Source organism: Coenobita brevimanus, chromosome 20 (assembly GCF_032717465.1).
Source record: "Coenobita brevimanus isolate Jiangsu-jjx chromosome 20, ASM3271746v2, whole genome shotgun sequence".
Lineage (NCBI taxonomy): Eukaryota > Metazoa > Arthropoda > Malacostraca > Decapoda > Coenobitidae > Coenobita > Coenobita brevimanus.
The window spans coordinates 5,940,714-5,958,278 of NC_136973.1; positions in this window are offsets into that span (position 1 = coordinate 5,940,714).

Here is a 17,565-nt window from a genome sequence, read left to right on the forward strand (position 1 = left end):
CAGAAGGGAGTCGTGGGGGGCGTGTGGCTGTGCGGTGTTGCCAACTAGCGGGTGCCGCGGTGGGAGGGGCGAGGGGGCGCGGCGGGGCAGGGCCGCGGGCGCTGCGCCGTACCACCACCACGGCCGCCCCGCTACACGCTTCAGGGACTGGCTACCTTAGTCCCCGACGTACGCTTCACTAGTCCACCACGCATCACCAACTCTCCCGAGCCGCCTGCCCCGCTCTGATCCCGCGTTAATACCCCGGTGTACTCATGTGTGAAGGCTGCCTGCCCTACCCTGCGGCCCGCTAGTGCACTCACACACACACACACGCACACCAGTCCTCACACACCCGCTTCTCTGCACGGAATACCTCACTCGCGCGTCTTAAAGCAGAAAAAATAAGGGAAAAACTTTGTGTCAGTGTGTTATCCGCGTGAGTGCCAGTTGCGTGACCTCATGTGGCACGCCAGACTGACAGTGCCGACAGTGCCGTGACCCCGGTGTGTCCGCGTAACGTGCAGTGACACCACCTCCACGTCAACATTAACATTCTTCTCCCCGACGAAGGTAAGTCACTGCAACATACATTCTTTTTTTCCCCACCTACCATACATTCTTTTTTTCCCCACCTACCATACCTATTTTCCCCTCAATATGAAAACATTTTTTTTTTCGTTTAACACGCACACACGTATTTTCCTCTATAGGCATAAAGTTTTCTTGCATACACACATACACGCACATGTATTTTCTCAACACACACGCACATACATCGTTATCTCAATAGCCTAAATACACAAGTTCTATCCTTCACAACATCCATACACTATTTTTTTTCTCTCTCTTTCAATACACCTAAATTTCCGATCGTCTGTTTACACCCAGAGGACTCACTGATTCTAGTGTGATTCTAGTGTTGGTCTTTCCTGATCCGTGAGGGAGAGGAAACGTGATCTTTGTTTAGACCTTCCAATACGATACCGTCCTTTGGGGAATTACAGTAACATTTTAAATGCTAATTATCGTACATATTTCCACAATCTATCCTAACGATTCAAGAGCTATTCCTTACGCATATTATACACTCCATAAATCTATACAATAACGATGGGAATATTTGTCGTAGCTAAACAGGATATACAACGACACGGGAATATTTCAGGTTCCAAAAATACACTGCGCAAAAATACAATGTGCGCAAAAATACAATGTGCGCAAAAAGTACATTGTGAGCAAAAATACGTTGTGCGCAAAAATACATCGCAGCTACGCAAAAAATTAACTGAACGCAAAAAACATATGGATAAAGGAACACTACCATTTACAAACATCGCCTTTATCGTACGCAAATAATAATAATAATAATAATATGCGTCAGAAAATATTACCGTAACACATGTACCGTAAAAACTATCAACCGCAAACACTATAACAACAACAACAACAACAATAATAATAATAATAAGCGTCTCCTAATATTACCGCATCACAATCGTATACACGGCCAATCACACGCGGTATCGTTTGAGCAATATCGTAGAAATGAAGTATCAGGGGAGGAATACCGGGAGTCAAAGAGGAATATCACTATCAAATATTACACTTATCGGATCAGTCTCAAAATAAATAAATAAATCTACAGTATAGTCAGACGTCTTAATCCCGTACGAGGTGGCCACAAACAAATCGCCTCCATGTCGCCCTGTCCCCTGCCATTTCGCTGCCCTCCCCGTAGCGAAAATGAATTCTACAGGTGCGAATAATACACCTTAAAGGAAAATACAGTAGATACAGCAATAGATACAGGAAATACATTGTCACAGGAATATTACCATTTACCAGAAAAATTAAAAAAAAATACTTCACCGGAATCAACATGGAATCTTACGCAAAAAATACATCGTCCGCAAAAAATGCATCAGTGTTGTGTTACAAAAATACATCGTACGCAAAATTTATTATTCGTAAAAAATACGCTGCCGCAAAATACATCGTTCGCAATAATGTCCGCAAAACACGTCGTTCGCAAAAATGCCCGCAAAATACATCGTTCCCAAAACTGTCTGCAAAAATACATCGTTCGCAAAAATACATTGTACCCAAAATACATCGCTCGCAGAAAATACGTTGTATGCAAAATACATTGTTCGAAAAAAATACACTGTACGCAAAATACACTTCGCAAAAAATACATTGTGCGCAATACATCGTTCGCAAAAAATACATTGTACGCAAAATACATCGTTCGCAAAATAACATCGTACGCAAAAATACATCGTTCGCAAAATACATCGTACGCAAAAATACGTTGTCCGCAAAATACATAGTTCGCAAAAAATACATCGTGCGCAAAAATACAGTACATGGGTGCGCTTAAAAGTATAGAATTATACGAATATTACAATCTCAAAATACGTCGTCCACACAAAATACATCGTAAGCAGAAAATACAACGTACGCAAAAATACAACGGGTTAAAAATACATTATACGCAAAAATACACCGTACGCAAAATACAGCATACGCAAAATGTACTTCACACAAAATACGTCGTGCGCATCAATGTATCGTACGCAAAAGATACAATATACGCATAAAATACATCGTAGGCGAAAAAACATACGCACAACACACGCAAAAATAACTAATGAGCGAAAAGTACTGATACATCACACGCAAAAATATAACATACGCACAAAATACCTCGCACGCAAAAATACATTACACGCATAATTATCGTATGCAAAATAACTCCTCACGCAAAATACAACGTGCGCAAAAAATACTGTACATCGCACGCAAATAGTACATGATACACAAAATAAATCTTTAAAATATTACTACGCACAAAACACCGCACGCAAAAATAAAACTTACGCAAAACTACACCACACGCAAAAATAAAACTTACGCAAAAATACACCATACGCAGAAATAAAACTTACGCAAAAACACACCATACGCAGAAAAAAAAACTTATGCAAATATACACCACACGCAGAAATGAAACTTACGCAAAAATACATCACGCAAAAATAACGCGCAAAAATACACCACACGCAAAAATAACTTACGCAAAAATACACTATACGCTAAAATAAAACGCAAAAATACACCATACGCAGAAATAAAACTTACGCAAAAGTACATCAGACGCAGAAATAAAACCTACGCAAAAATACACCACACGCAGAAATAAAACTTACGCAAAAATATGTATCGTCATCATATCGTCATTTATAAAGCCATACCGTAAGTCGCAAAAGTTTCACCGTCACTGGAATATTACCTCATTAATTTTTACAGCCGGTCGCAAAAAAAAATCATCAAAATATTAACAGCCGGTCGTAAAATAATCAAAATATTTACAGCCAGTCGCAAAATGATCGTCAAAATACTAACAGCTCTAAAATTGAACAGTCGGTCGCAAAAATATATCTCGTCATCGGTATATGATCAGTATTAAACTCATACAGTCTTGCGGAAAAGATGTATTATCTGTCATCTTGTGCCGTCTGTCGCAAAAAGTTCATCCTCGCTACATACATACAGACAATCGCAAAAACTTCATCATTATCGAAATATTAACAACTATAATATGATACCGTGAGCTGCAAAAAAGTTATATACCCGGTCATACAGTAATACCGCCAGTCGCAAAACTACTCAAGGAAGTATTACCAGCCCTATAATGATAAAGGAAGGTGCAAAAAGTTTATCACTGCCGGGATATTAGCTGTCAGAGTAATACCGCAGGTCGCAAAAGGTTCACTATCACTGGAATATTTACTAGTTATAATTCACAGCCAGTCGCAAAAAATCATCGTCACAAGAACTACACTACCGTCATAATAATAATAATAATAATAATAATAATAATAATAATAATAGTAGTAGTAGTAGTAGTAACAACAACAACAATAATAATAACAATAATAATAATAATAATAATAATAATAATAATAATAATACAGATGGTAAAAAAACTGTCTGGCAAGGGTATACTGCAAGATAAATACAGTGCGTCACAAAAATACGTCATCAAACAGCGTCACAGATATACCGCTAGTCAACACGTCGCAAGAATGAATCACCAACAATACAGCGTCACGGGAATACTACTGCTCAGATACGTCGCCAGAATGCGTCAATAAATATACTGCGTCACACAAGTACGGCTAGTCACATAGAATACGTCACCCAAATGCGTCACCAAATATGTAGCGTCACAGGTATACTGGTCGTCACATATACGTCACCGAAACACGTCACCATAATGAGTCAACAAATAAACAGCGTCACATATACTGCTAGCCACATAATACTTCACGAAAATGAGTCAGCAAATATACACCGTCACAGGAATACGTCACTAAAATACGTCACTAAAAATACGGGATCACAAATACTGCTCGTCACATTACGTCACCAATTTGCGTCGTCACAATAAAACCGTCCGTCACACAACATACGTCACAACGCGTCACAAACTATACACCGTCACAGGCACAACGCTACTCACACAGGCCCTAAAATACGTCCCTAAAATGCGTCACCCAAAATACAGCGTCCCAAGAATACCCCGTCACACACAATACGTCGCCAAGAAATGCGTCACAAGAATACAGCTCGTCACAACGTCACAAAAGTGCGGGTAGAAACACGGCGTCACATTTAAAAAACGTCACAAAATTACAGCGTCACAGCAGTACCGAGCGTCACATACACGTCGTCACAGGAGGAGAATAAGAAATTTTTTTGCGATTTCTTGAACTTGTGAGAGAGAGAGAGAGAGAGAGAGAGAGAGTGAAATCAAGCCTTCCTCCCTTCGATGAATAAAATCGTTAATAAAAAAAATAAAATAAATAAAGAACGAATTATCATCTTTACTCGTTCCATAACTTAACAAGAATCGCATATCGGTCGCCAAATAATAATAATAATAATAATTAATAATAAAACTACTACTACTATTACTACTACTACTAATAATAATAACTAATAATGATACTACTACTACTACTAATGATAATAATAATAATTATAATAATAATAATAATAATAATAATAATAATAATAATAATAAAGGAGTAATTGTAGTAAAGATAGCAATAATTTAATGGACAAAAATTAACCCTTTCAGTCCGAGTGGGTCTCATATCTATCATCGAACGCTTTAGGTCCGATAGATGTGGCCACAAACAAATCACCTCCACGTCACCCTGTCCTCCGCCATCTCGCCCATCCTCAACCCGTCTCTCATTCTCTTCATTCTTTCACCAAATCCTCGGTCTCCCCCTCCCTATTCCCCCTCCAGTCACTCACACTCTCCTACTCAGTCTCTCATTCTCCTTTTCCATCTCATCTCGGCTTTCCCCTCCCTCTTCTCTCCTCCACATCGCACACATACACTCTTCTAGTCAGTCTCTCATTCTCCGTTGCCATGTCGTCTCTGATTCACCCCCCCCACTTTCCCCTTCCACCTCACGCACACACACGCTCTCCTAGTCAGTCTCTCCTCCGTCCTCTCCACAGGGCCAAACTATCTCAAATTCTCCTTCTAATCTCCTAGCAAATCTACAGTGCTGAATAAATCTGATAAGCGATGACAATAAAAAAAAATATACATATATTGTATAGAGGAGTTACGGAAAAGAGTATCGGAAGAAAGCAGAATTATCAATGTGTGTGTGTGTGTGTGTGTGTGTGTGTGTGTGTGTGTGTGTGTGTGTGTGTGTGTGTGTGTGTGTGTGTGTGTGTGTGTGTGTGTGTGTCAAAAAATACATACATAGAGAGACGTAACTGCTCTATGGGGTTAATAAAGACGATTCCTGCATCCTTTACTACGCGCCATCTCAATAAAATCGTCTGGCGGAAGAACTTAGATATGTTTATTACAGGATGAACTAGGCAAGGGTAGATTTTGGCCCTCCTTTCCCCGACCATCCTGCAGAAAAAAAAAAGTTACGTCCCGCAGTGCTTTTCGTAACTAAGATGAAATTATGGACTTAGGAGACGGGGGAAGGTTCTACTGCACATCAAAACCAGACTTACGACAGACTTACGATAGGAATTTGAGCGTAAGTGCGTATCCCAGGAGACAATAACGCAGTCCTTATCGTATAGAGAGTGGACTGAATGCTATATATCTGATTACTTATTTTTGTTTTTTATTTTTCTGAACTTTCTCACGATATTATTTTATTGATTTGTCTCCCGTTCAAGGCGCTAATAATAATAATAATAATAATAATAATAATAATAATAATGTTAAGTGGTATTCATAATAAATAACGAAGCAATGAAGGGATTTATATATAAAGTAGTAGTAGTAGTAGTGGTGAGTGAGCGACCGGTAAGAAAGATAGACAGACAGACAGAAAGACAGACAAGTAGACAGATAATGCGTGAAAGCAAGAGTGAAACAGATAAACACAGACAGCGAGTGAAAGACAGGGTTAGTGAAAGAGTGAAACAGACGGAGCTAGTGAAAGTAACAGCGAGACAGAAAATCAGAGAGTGAAAGCCAGTGAGGAAGACAGAAATTAGACACACAGAAAGACGGACAGACAGCGAATGAAAGCCAGGATTAGACAGACAGAGAAACCTAACACACACATTCTTCAAAGTCGGCAGTGAAATCCTTCCTCTCCACAAACCTCAACTTTAAACTGTTACACCACGGAAGCCACGGTGAAGCCCTATATATATGGGTGTCATGGGGGTTTACAAGCCTAATCCAATAACTCGTATTATAATATGGTTTGGCTTTGACTTCGTGCTTTGAAATAATGTGTAACGGGGATGGGGTACAGGAATGATGACCCCAATTCTATAGTCTGGTACTACTGATGATGATGGTGACACTACTACTACTACTACTACTACTACTACTAGTAATGCTACTACTACTACTATTACTACAATTAATAGTAGTAGTAGTAATAATAATAACTGTGATACTACTGCTAATAATAATAATGATCATATTTATAGGACGAAGAAAAATAATAATAATAATGATGCTACTAATACTACTATTAAATAATAATAATAATAATAATAATAATAACAATATTAATGTTTCCATCTTAAAATCGCCTAAGAATTGCACGAATAAAATCAATATATATCGATAAAATAATCACATCGAAGTGTATGGGTCAAATTCTCAACTCAGCTCAAACATACGCTATCCTCTTCTATACACGCATCGGGAGTAGAGTACGCTACCGACCCGACCACCGCAGCTCCACAATTCACGTATTATTAACTTACGTCTCTCTCGCTACAGGAAAATCGACTCAACGTAAGATGTCGCTGCGATGTCGTAGATGAAGAGGTCGCATCTTAACCATCAAATATCGTATGCTCAATCCCCCAAAATTCTTAGTAATTCTGAACTACCAGTTGAAAAATTTGCGACAACTTTTAAAATTACCAAAAAATAAATAAATAACAATACACTAAGGCAAGAGCTGTAAAATTAGAGGTGCGACACTAAAAAAAAAAATAAATAATAATTAGTATATTTATGGCAACGCTAAAAATAATAATAATAATAATTAATAATAATAATTAATAATAATAATAATAATAATAATAATAATAATAATAAAATAGTAGTAGTAGTAGTAGTAGTAAAACAGATTATGATAATGATACTACTACTACTAATAATAATAGTAATAATAATGATAATACTAATAATAATAGTAATAATCGAGGCAACATAACAGAGTATGATATAGTTCTTTAAATTAATCAGTATATTCAGATCTACAGGGGGCAAGATACGATGCGACAGGGGTAAACCGCACATGAGTCAAATCTGGAAGGTTCAAAATGATCTTCCTGTAATCCACTATAAATAATACTGAGGAAGACTGAAGTTGGAGGAAGTTTGAGTGAGCCTGAATTGAGGTACTCTCTCTCTCTCTCTCTCTCTCTGGCACCACCCCGATGAAGAGGAAAAAGAAGACGATGATGATGATGATGATGATGATGAAGAAAAGACAGAGGGAAGGAAAACCGTAACTCCAAGAATATAAGTGACAGGAATCTTCTCGTACGCCATATAGGTGACTTAAAAGATAGACAGATAGATAGATAGACATAGATAGATATAGATAACTTTTGGGGGTGAAATCAGGAGCATTGGTATTATAAAATGAGGTAGAGCATTTGGATAATTTATAACAGCATCCAGTTATCATCCTTCAATATACCCATAAAATAAATAAATAAATAAATAAATAACGTACATATCTAAGCAACTTTATAAATCACCATAAGACTAACTGATATTTGTCTGCCACACAAATAATAATAATAATAATAAATACTACTACTGACACTACTACTACTACTACTACTACTACTACTACTACTATCACTAATAATAATAATAATAATAATAATAATAATTCACTCATCTTAAATGTCGGGACCAACTGCCTATCCCCGGGCTCCTACGCTCCTCATGGGGCAATGTAGGATAGATGATGGATGGATGGATGGATAATAATAATAATAATAATAATAATAACAATAATAATAATAATAATAATAATAATAATAATAATAAAAATAAATCGGTAAGGGATAGGTGTTAGGGAACCTCCTCAAAAAAAAAAAAAAAAAAAAAAAAAAAAAAAAATATCACCATAAGACCAAAACCAAAATTTTGAATACCCAAAATTTCGACCTGCCTAAAAAACACTATTAAATTTTTCACCGCAACTACCATTATGGAGAGAAATAACAATCGCAATCACCACAATCACCATTTACAATCGTAGAATCTTATTTACGATCACTATGTAAAATTTTATCGTAAAGCAAAATACTCTCGGTAAATAGAAGTATCGTAAGAAGGATTATTATATTTATTGTAATTATCGCAGGTACCATGTAGGCTACACACGGATGATGATGATGATGATGATGATGATGATGATGATGATGATGATGATGATGATGATGATAATAATAATAATAACCAGTAGTAGTAGTGGTAAAATAATAACAATACTATTACTGCTACTACTACTACTACTACTACTACTATTATTACTACTACTATTACTACTACTACTACTACTAATTATAATAATAATAATATTAATAATAATAAAAACATCATTCATTATTTCCAACGACTCGATCTCTGGCACCTCAAATTACATCCACCACCACAACACCCGTCACCGCAACCACCAATTTGTGCCTATTAAATAACCGCAATCACCGTAACAATCACAGTCATTAACCACTTCAGCCCGAGAACCTGTTTTTGTTGTTATTCTCGCTACCAGACGAACCACAATCACAACTACAATCACAAGAACTATCGCGCAATCACCATCTGTCTATCTATCTATTAGCCAGGCCCCTTAGTCCCGTAAGGGGTGGCCACAAACAAATCGCCTCCATGTATCACAGACTCTTATTAACAACTCATATTCATTCTCTACCGCAATAACCACAATTTTACCGCCCCTAATACTACCACAATCACCAACCACAATCACATTAAATACTTCCTTCTCTTCACCGCAACAACCAATGTCGCGACCCTACTTACTACCGCAATCACCCACCACAATCACTACAATCACCAACCACAATCACCACACACACCTACCACAATCACTACAAATACCTACCACAATTACCAGCACTTTCAGCAAAATCCACAACTACACCCCCCCCCCCGATATTTACAAACTTAGCATCCGCCCCACAGTTTCTCTCTCTCTCTCTCTCTCTCTCTCTCTCTCTCTCTCTCTCTCTCTCTCTCTCAACTGTTATCAGACCCACGAATAAATTTACACTTTCGACAAATTTCACATCGCAACGAAGAATCATTTTTCGAATCAGGCCTTTTTAATTTTTACACCCATACGAAAAAACTTACGATTACATTTTCATCGTAGCTAAGATTATTTTCAAGATTTTTTTTTTTCACTCCTACATCGGCAATTTTACGTGACTTATATTTACCGCTTCATCCATACTTAAGAAGGGATTTTATACTTACGCTTAATTTCCCATCGTAACTAAGAGCTTTTTCTCCAAGAGGGGCATTTCTACACCTCTCTCGTCGTACGCAAAGTTCTAACCCTGTCGCCCGGACCACCGCGGAGATTTACACTTACGAATATTTTCCTGCATGTCGTAAATACAGAAAGATTCAGTTTTATACAAGGAAGATTTACACCTACGAATATTTTCCTACAGATTTCCATACTTCAATTCCCTCTCCGCTAATGTTATCTGCTAAATAATAATTTTCAATAGACATTTCACTCTAACTTGGCCTAAAATTGCCATCTCACAATCTTGAATGCTGAGTTGTACAAATGGATTAACACTACAATACGATGCTAGTCACGAAGGAGTGCTATGGCAAGGATTTGGAGCCGTAGTGCCGTCATCTTCCACCGAGCTACGCGAAATAAGCTGCGAAAGGACGAAAATCTGGGCCAAGTTAGAGTAAACAGGGTATAGAAACTAGAAATATTACCCAGCTGTGTTTTCTAGATGGTAAAATTTCCTAAGCGCTCATCCATTTATTTTCCATATCACTTCCTTATATCCTCTTATACGTTACTGAAACTGTCGATATTAAAAACCTAAATAACATAAAAGCTATCAATAAGGTGTAATTTGCAGAATAAATCGCTCAGAAAAAATTACTAAGAAGTCTTCACTGCCTTAGGTATATAGGAATCTTTCTTAACCTGTACAAAATCGTCTAAAGGTAACAAGAAAGAAAATCTATTGTAAGGTTTTTCGATTACTCAAACATTCATCAGTTTTATGTACTAAATATATATACATTAGTGTAAACATCTTGAAGACTCGTTCCATCGTCCCTCTAACTTCAACTACAACTACCTAACTATCCATCCATTTCTACACTATCCACAGCCGTAGTCACTTTGCAACACTCCCTCCCATCGTCCCTGCAGCACCTAATCATCACAAACACTCAATTTAATCATCAATTCATTCAAACTAATCATCTTTGTATTCATTCAGTTTATATCAACACTTAAAGGACTTTGGAAACACTCACGCTCATTGTCGCTTTCAACTCGACACTCTTGCAGTCACTCTCATCTCAGCCCTTATGCAGGCTATTCACACTAGCTACACTTACAGCCACTACACCCACACCCACACCCACACACACACACATACACACACACACATCATCTCAGCCCTTATGCAGGCTATTCACACTAGCTACACTTACAGCCACTACACCCACACCCACACCCACACACACACACATACACACACACACACACACACACATCCACACCTACCCAATATACATCCACACCCACCCAAAACACTCACATCCACACCTACACCCACACCCACACCCATATCCTAAACACCCACATCCACTACACCCCCAAGGAACGGCGTAGTGTGTCTGAGGGGTGGGGGTGAGCAAACAGGGCAGTGTAGTGGCAACAATGGTGCTGGGCGGGAGGGTCGCTGAAGTGGCCCTCGTGTGGCACTGGCCTTCAATGGTGCCAGAAAGTGTCGGAAAGTGCCAGAAGTGCCAGAAAGTAGTCCTCCTCACAAATCCAACCCGCGGACTTGGATTTATTCTTGTTTTATCATTTATTTTCACTGGATTTCTCAACTTAGCCAAAAAGACAGGCATTTTTTCTACACTCTTGTTGCTCTCAGATTCTATTCAGTTTGGGTAATGGCTTTTAAATGTGCCAAAGTAGTGGTACTCACATTTATTATTATTATTATTATTATTTTTATTATCATTATTATCAAACTACTACTACTACTACTACACCTACTACTACTAACAATGATAATAATAATAATAATAATAATAACAGGAGTCATGGGAATAAGGGAGTCCAAAAACTCATCAGGAGGTAGAAAGCATATGGAAAAGGCGTCATCATTTTTACTTCATAAAATTCATCATCATACATCACCACTCTCCAGCCCCGTCACCACACACAGCCCGTCACAGGAGAAGCGTCACACCCCCAGACAGCACCACAGCCACTATTTCACGCACCGTAACAGCCGCATCACCACACATCACCACAACTCTATCACCACACACCACCACAAGTGCAACGTGATCACTCGGCAATTATAAACGAGAGCTAGAGGGAGGAGGGAGGCGGGGAGAGAGGCAGGGAGTGAAGGAGGGACCTGTAGGAAAGGGAGTGAGGAAGAGGAGTAAACGGTGAAGGAATGAGGGAGAGAAAGGAAGGATTGGAGGGAGAGAAAGGAAGGATTGGAGGGAGTAGTTGAGGGAAGAAACGGTAAGGTAGAAGAGGGAGGGGCGAGAGGAACAAAGGGAGGAAAAGGATACAAGTTGAGAAGGAGGAAGGGAGTGAGGGGAGGAGAGCAAAAGGAAGGGGACGATACGAGGGAGAGAAGGAGGGAGGAAAAGGTAAGAATGTGAGGAGACGGAGGTGATGAAAAGGAGGGAAAGAGAAACAGAATGTGGGGTAGACACAGAAAGGGAACGGTACAAGAGAGACAGGGTACAGCAGCGAATCGAGAGAGGAAGGGGTACAAGGAGGGGATGAAAAGGAAGGAAGGAGAAACAGAAGGAGGGGGAGACAGAGGAAGGGAACGGTACAAGAGACAGAGAGACATGGTACAACAGCGAACTGAGAGAGAGGAAGAGGTACCATCAAAACATAAACAAACAAACCAGCCCATCACCGCCACCCATCCAGCCAGCGGGTCCCGCAAATGATATTACACGTGATTAGCTAATTTATGCCCCGAGTCTCGATGCACCAATGGATTTTTTCATTTCCATAATCATAAATACAGCTGCGAGGGTCCACTGGGGGCGGGGCAGCTTGATGGCGAGGCTAATGGTAACGAGGGAATGTGTTGGTGGTGTCGTAATTTTGACAAACTAGGTGGGGGTGGTGGGGCGGTGTGTGTGTGTGTGTGTGTGTGTGTGTGTGTGTGTGTGTGTGTGTGTGTGTGTGTGTGTGTGTGTGTGTGTGTGTGTGTGTGTGTGTGTGTGTGTGTGTGTGTGTGTGTGTGTGTGTGTGTGTGTGTGTGTGTGTGTGTGTGTGTGTGTGTATCACCTTCCTAAAACCACAACTCACTGACATCTAAGCAAGTAAGTTTTTCTAATCAGCAAAAACACAAGGCTATATACTCCACATCCGATCACCCGACATTACCAGAAGTCAAAGAATCTAAATATACAGCTGCCCCAGATTCAAAACAGCACTTAAATATGTATGCAGAAAAACACTGGATAATTTCTGCGTTATACACACAGATACACCCCCTACACAGAAATACACTGGATACACAGAACCTAATTGTGTCGATATAAAGGTACAATATTGGATTACATAAAAATACTCAATCTAACATACACTTCTCTTTATCCTTAAAAAAAAAAAATATATATATATTAAAGGAAATTATTTAACATACAGTACAGTGAGTTTCAGTTATCCTCGACTACACAATGCCTTTATTATTACATTTATTTATTTATCTGTGTAACAATTCTGCCAAATAGTCACAAATCATTCATATCATATTCCTATTTGTGAAGTCATTTTTATTTTTATCATGGCTTAGGTATTTAAAAATCTGTGCAAATTTTGAACAAGGGAAGGTAACACTTATTAACCATAGCTCAGGTGTATAAAAAAAAGTAAGTGCATATTATTAATGAGTAAAGGTAACACTTGAAGGATGAATTTTATTTTGCACTGGCTTCTTGCGTCGCCCTCCCCCCTCCTCTTCACCTCCCCTCCTTCACACACTAGCATACACACACACACACACACACACACACACACACACACACACACACACACCCTAAGTTAAGAGACAATCACACAACAGTACCAGACAACTATATATATACACAACCACTATACCACCACTATCACTACCACCACCACCACCACCACCACCACCACCACTCCTGTCATAACCTTTCTCCCTACCGCGTCCCTGCTTGCCCACTCTTTACTGCGAAATTGCGAAGCTGTTTTGCTGTTTTTTAATGGTGTGTGTGTGTGTGTGTGTGTGTGTGTGTGTGTGTGTGTGTGTGTGTGTGTGTGTGTGTGATAGCCATAAACATCGGAACTGCTACGGGTTGTCGATGAAGCTGCCAAATCTCTCACGCCCATAGCCACAGTAGTTGTAGTAGCAGTAGTAGTAGTAGTAGATATGGGACGGTAGATTTAAGAGTGAATGAAGGGGAGTGTGGCTTGTTCATTTGTTAAAAGTTTAGTACTTGTCAATAAAGTGTACAAAGGTAGGGACAGATGGTTGGATAGGTAGACAGACAGATAGATAGATAGATAGATAGATAGATACACAGATAGATAGACAGATAGACAGATAGATGGGTAGGTAGGTAGGTAGATAGATAGATAGATATAGATAGATAAATAGATAAATAGATAGATAGATAGATAGGTAGGTAGGTAGGTAGGTCGATGGATAGAGAGAAAAGTAGTTAGACAGAGAGACAGACAGACAGAGATAGGTAGAAAGATAGATAGATAGATAGATAGACAGATCACCCAGATACAGATAATGGATGGATGGACGGATGGACAGATGGATTGATGGAGGGACAGACAGGTGGGCTAAACATAAACAAATGGATAGATAGATAGACAGATGGATAGACAAACAAATAGATGAGGATGGATGGATGGATGGATGGATGGTAGGGACAGACAGACAGACTAAACAGACACGGATTGACAGATAGACAGACAGACAGATAGGTAGATAGACAGATACAGACAGATAGATAGAGATAGATAGACAGATAGGCTGACAGAAAAATAAAGGAGTGGATGGAGGAGGGGGAATATCCGACAGGTAAAAACTTCTCCTTAATTGACTCATTCTAGTGTGTGTGTGTGTGTGTGTGTGTGTGTGTGTGTGTGTGTGTGTGTGTGTGTGTGTGTGTGTGTAAACCTGCTAGAAGTGGGAGGAGCAATGGAGGGTTATATTCTCTCTCTCTCTCTCTCTCTCAACACAAGATTTCTACAGTCTCTCACATTACGAGTAAATACGATAATCCAAATCAGTTTACGATAATCTTGCAATACGATAGCGTTCGCAATACGATAAGTCCAAATTACTTTACGATACTCAAAACTGCTTACGATAAAGTCCAAGTTACGATAAAATGTCACGATATTTACGATACTATAATTTCCACGATACTCAAGATCCGATAAGAAGGAACGCAATACTAAAAATACGATACAATTTACAATATTTACAATACTTACGATTACGGAAGTCCATTTACGATACACGTCAGGAAACTGCCTGGGATTTTACTCACCTGAAAAATAAAAATAAAATTATTATTATTATTACTATTATTAGCAGTAGTTGTAGTAGTATTATATCCATCATCATCATCATTATTATTATTATTATTATTATTATTATTATTCACACCAGAGATGGGATGCAGTAGGACTGAAGATGCAACACAAAAACTGAACAAGAAACACAACAAAAAAAGAGGCAAGAAAAACATAAAAACAAAAACAAAACACACACACACACACACACACACACACACACACACACACACACACACCACCACCACCACCACCACCACCACCACCACCACCACCACCACCACCACCACATCCCCGACCTCCACCTCCCATATACATTCACCCCCTAAATTGTAAAGTAATTATTGATCGGGGGGTGGGGGGTAGGGGGGTAGGTAAGGCTTCCCCCCCCCCCACTTAAGCGCCAGGAAGCCACTCAAGGGCCTTCTCACCTCGCCCTCACCTTGTTCTGAGTGCGATGACATGCTAACACAGTGAAATATTGCCCTAACACCTCTTCCTAGGCGATTTATTTCGTTAACTAGTACCTCTTCCTTGGCGATTTGTTTCCATGTGGCCCTAACACCTCTTCCTAGGCGATTTATTTCCTTCTAGCCTCTTCCTTGGCGATTCATTTCCTTAAGCCCCTATCACCTCTTCCTTGGCGATTTATTTCCTTATGGCCCTAGCACCTCTTCCTTGGCGATTTATTTCCTTGTGGCCCTAGCACCTCTTCTTTGGCGATTTATTTCCTTACGGTCCTAAAACCTCTTCCTTGGCGATTTATTTCCCGAAACACCTCTTCCTTGGCGATTTATTTCCCGAAACACCTCTTCCTTGGCGATTTATTTCCTTATGGCCCAACACCACCTCCTAGGCGATTTATTTCCTTTTGGTCCTGGCAACTCTTCCTTGGCGATTTATTTCCTTATGGCCATAGCACCTCTTCCTTGGCGATTTATTTCCTTAACTAGTACCTCCTCCATAGCAATTTATTTCCATATGGCCCTAACACCTCTTCTTTTGCGATTTATATCCTTATGGCCCTAGGACCTCTTCCTTGGCGATTTATTTTGGATATGGCTGGTTAATATCCTTTTGTACGTGACTTATGTAGAGTATGGCGATATTGGAAGGATTTATATTATACGGAATAGGACAGTAAGGTGTAATAAACAAAATAAGTCTTTCTTTGCCACTGAGCTACGTGAAATAAGCTACAAAAGGACGAAAATCTGGGCCAAGTTAAGATGAAAGCACTATAATTTCGTACGGGGTGACTGATATTGAAATGGAAGGATAATACTACGCTGGCCACGATATTAAACCGGGTATTATATGCTTGCTTTCTGACGTACTGATAAGAGATAAGAGGTAGGTAACACTGGAAAGATAAGGCGATAAGTTTTGTTTTTATGCAAGAAAGAAGGAACCAAAGGTCAGTGAAGGAGTAAAGGAATGGAAGGAGAGAGTATTACGATAGCCACGATATTAAGTAGGGTAATATTTCCTTGCTTTCTGACAGACTGATAACTGATAACACTAGGGAATATTGGAAAGATAAGGTGATAAGTGAAAGGGCACAGGAATGGAAGGGCAGAATATGACAACAGCCACGATACTGCGTTGGGTAATATTCGCTTGCTTTCCGACACTGATAAGAGATAAAGACTACGGAACACAGGAATGATAAGGCGGTGGGTGAAATGGGGTGATAAGAGAGAATGGTGAGATAAAACCGTGCTACGTAAGAGGGATGGAACGTGATGTGTGTTTATACCGGGATAAGTAACTAAATATTTCGCTTCCTTGATTGGCGATATTATTTTGTGTATTACTTTCCATTATATTATTTTTGTGTTATTCAATATCCCTGTGACTGACGTGATACATTTCCCTAAGCGATTTATTTTACATACTATAAACACCTTAACACTGCGCTATAATTTTCACTTGTGTTATTCAGTATCCCTGTGACTGACGTGATAAATTTCTCTATGCGATTTATTCTGTACACCTTAACACGGCGCTACATTTTTCACTTGTGTTATTCAGTATCTCTGTGACCTACGTGATAAATCCCTCTTAGCGATTTATTCTGCCTACTACACCTTAGCACCGTCTTACGTGTTACAGGGCTAAACCAGGGAATAGGGGAATGAGTATGAGGTGATACGGTGTTAGGTAATGTGTATAAGACAAGAGAATATTCAAC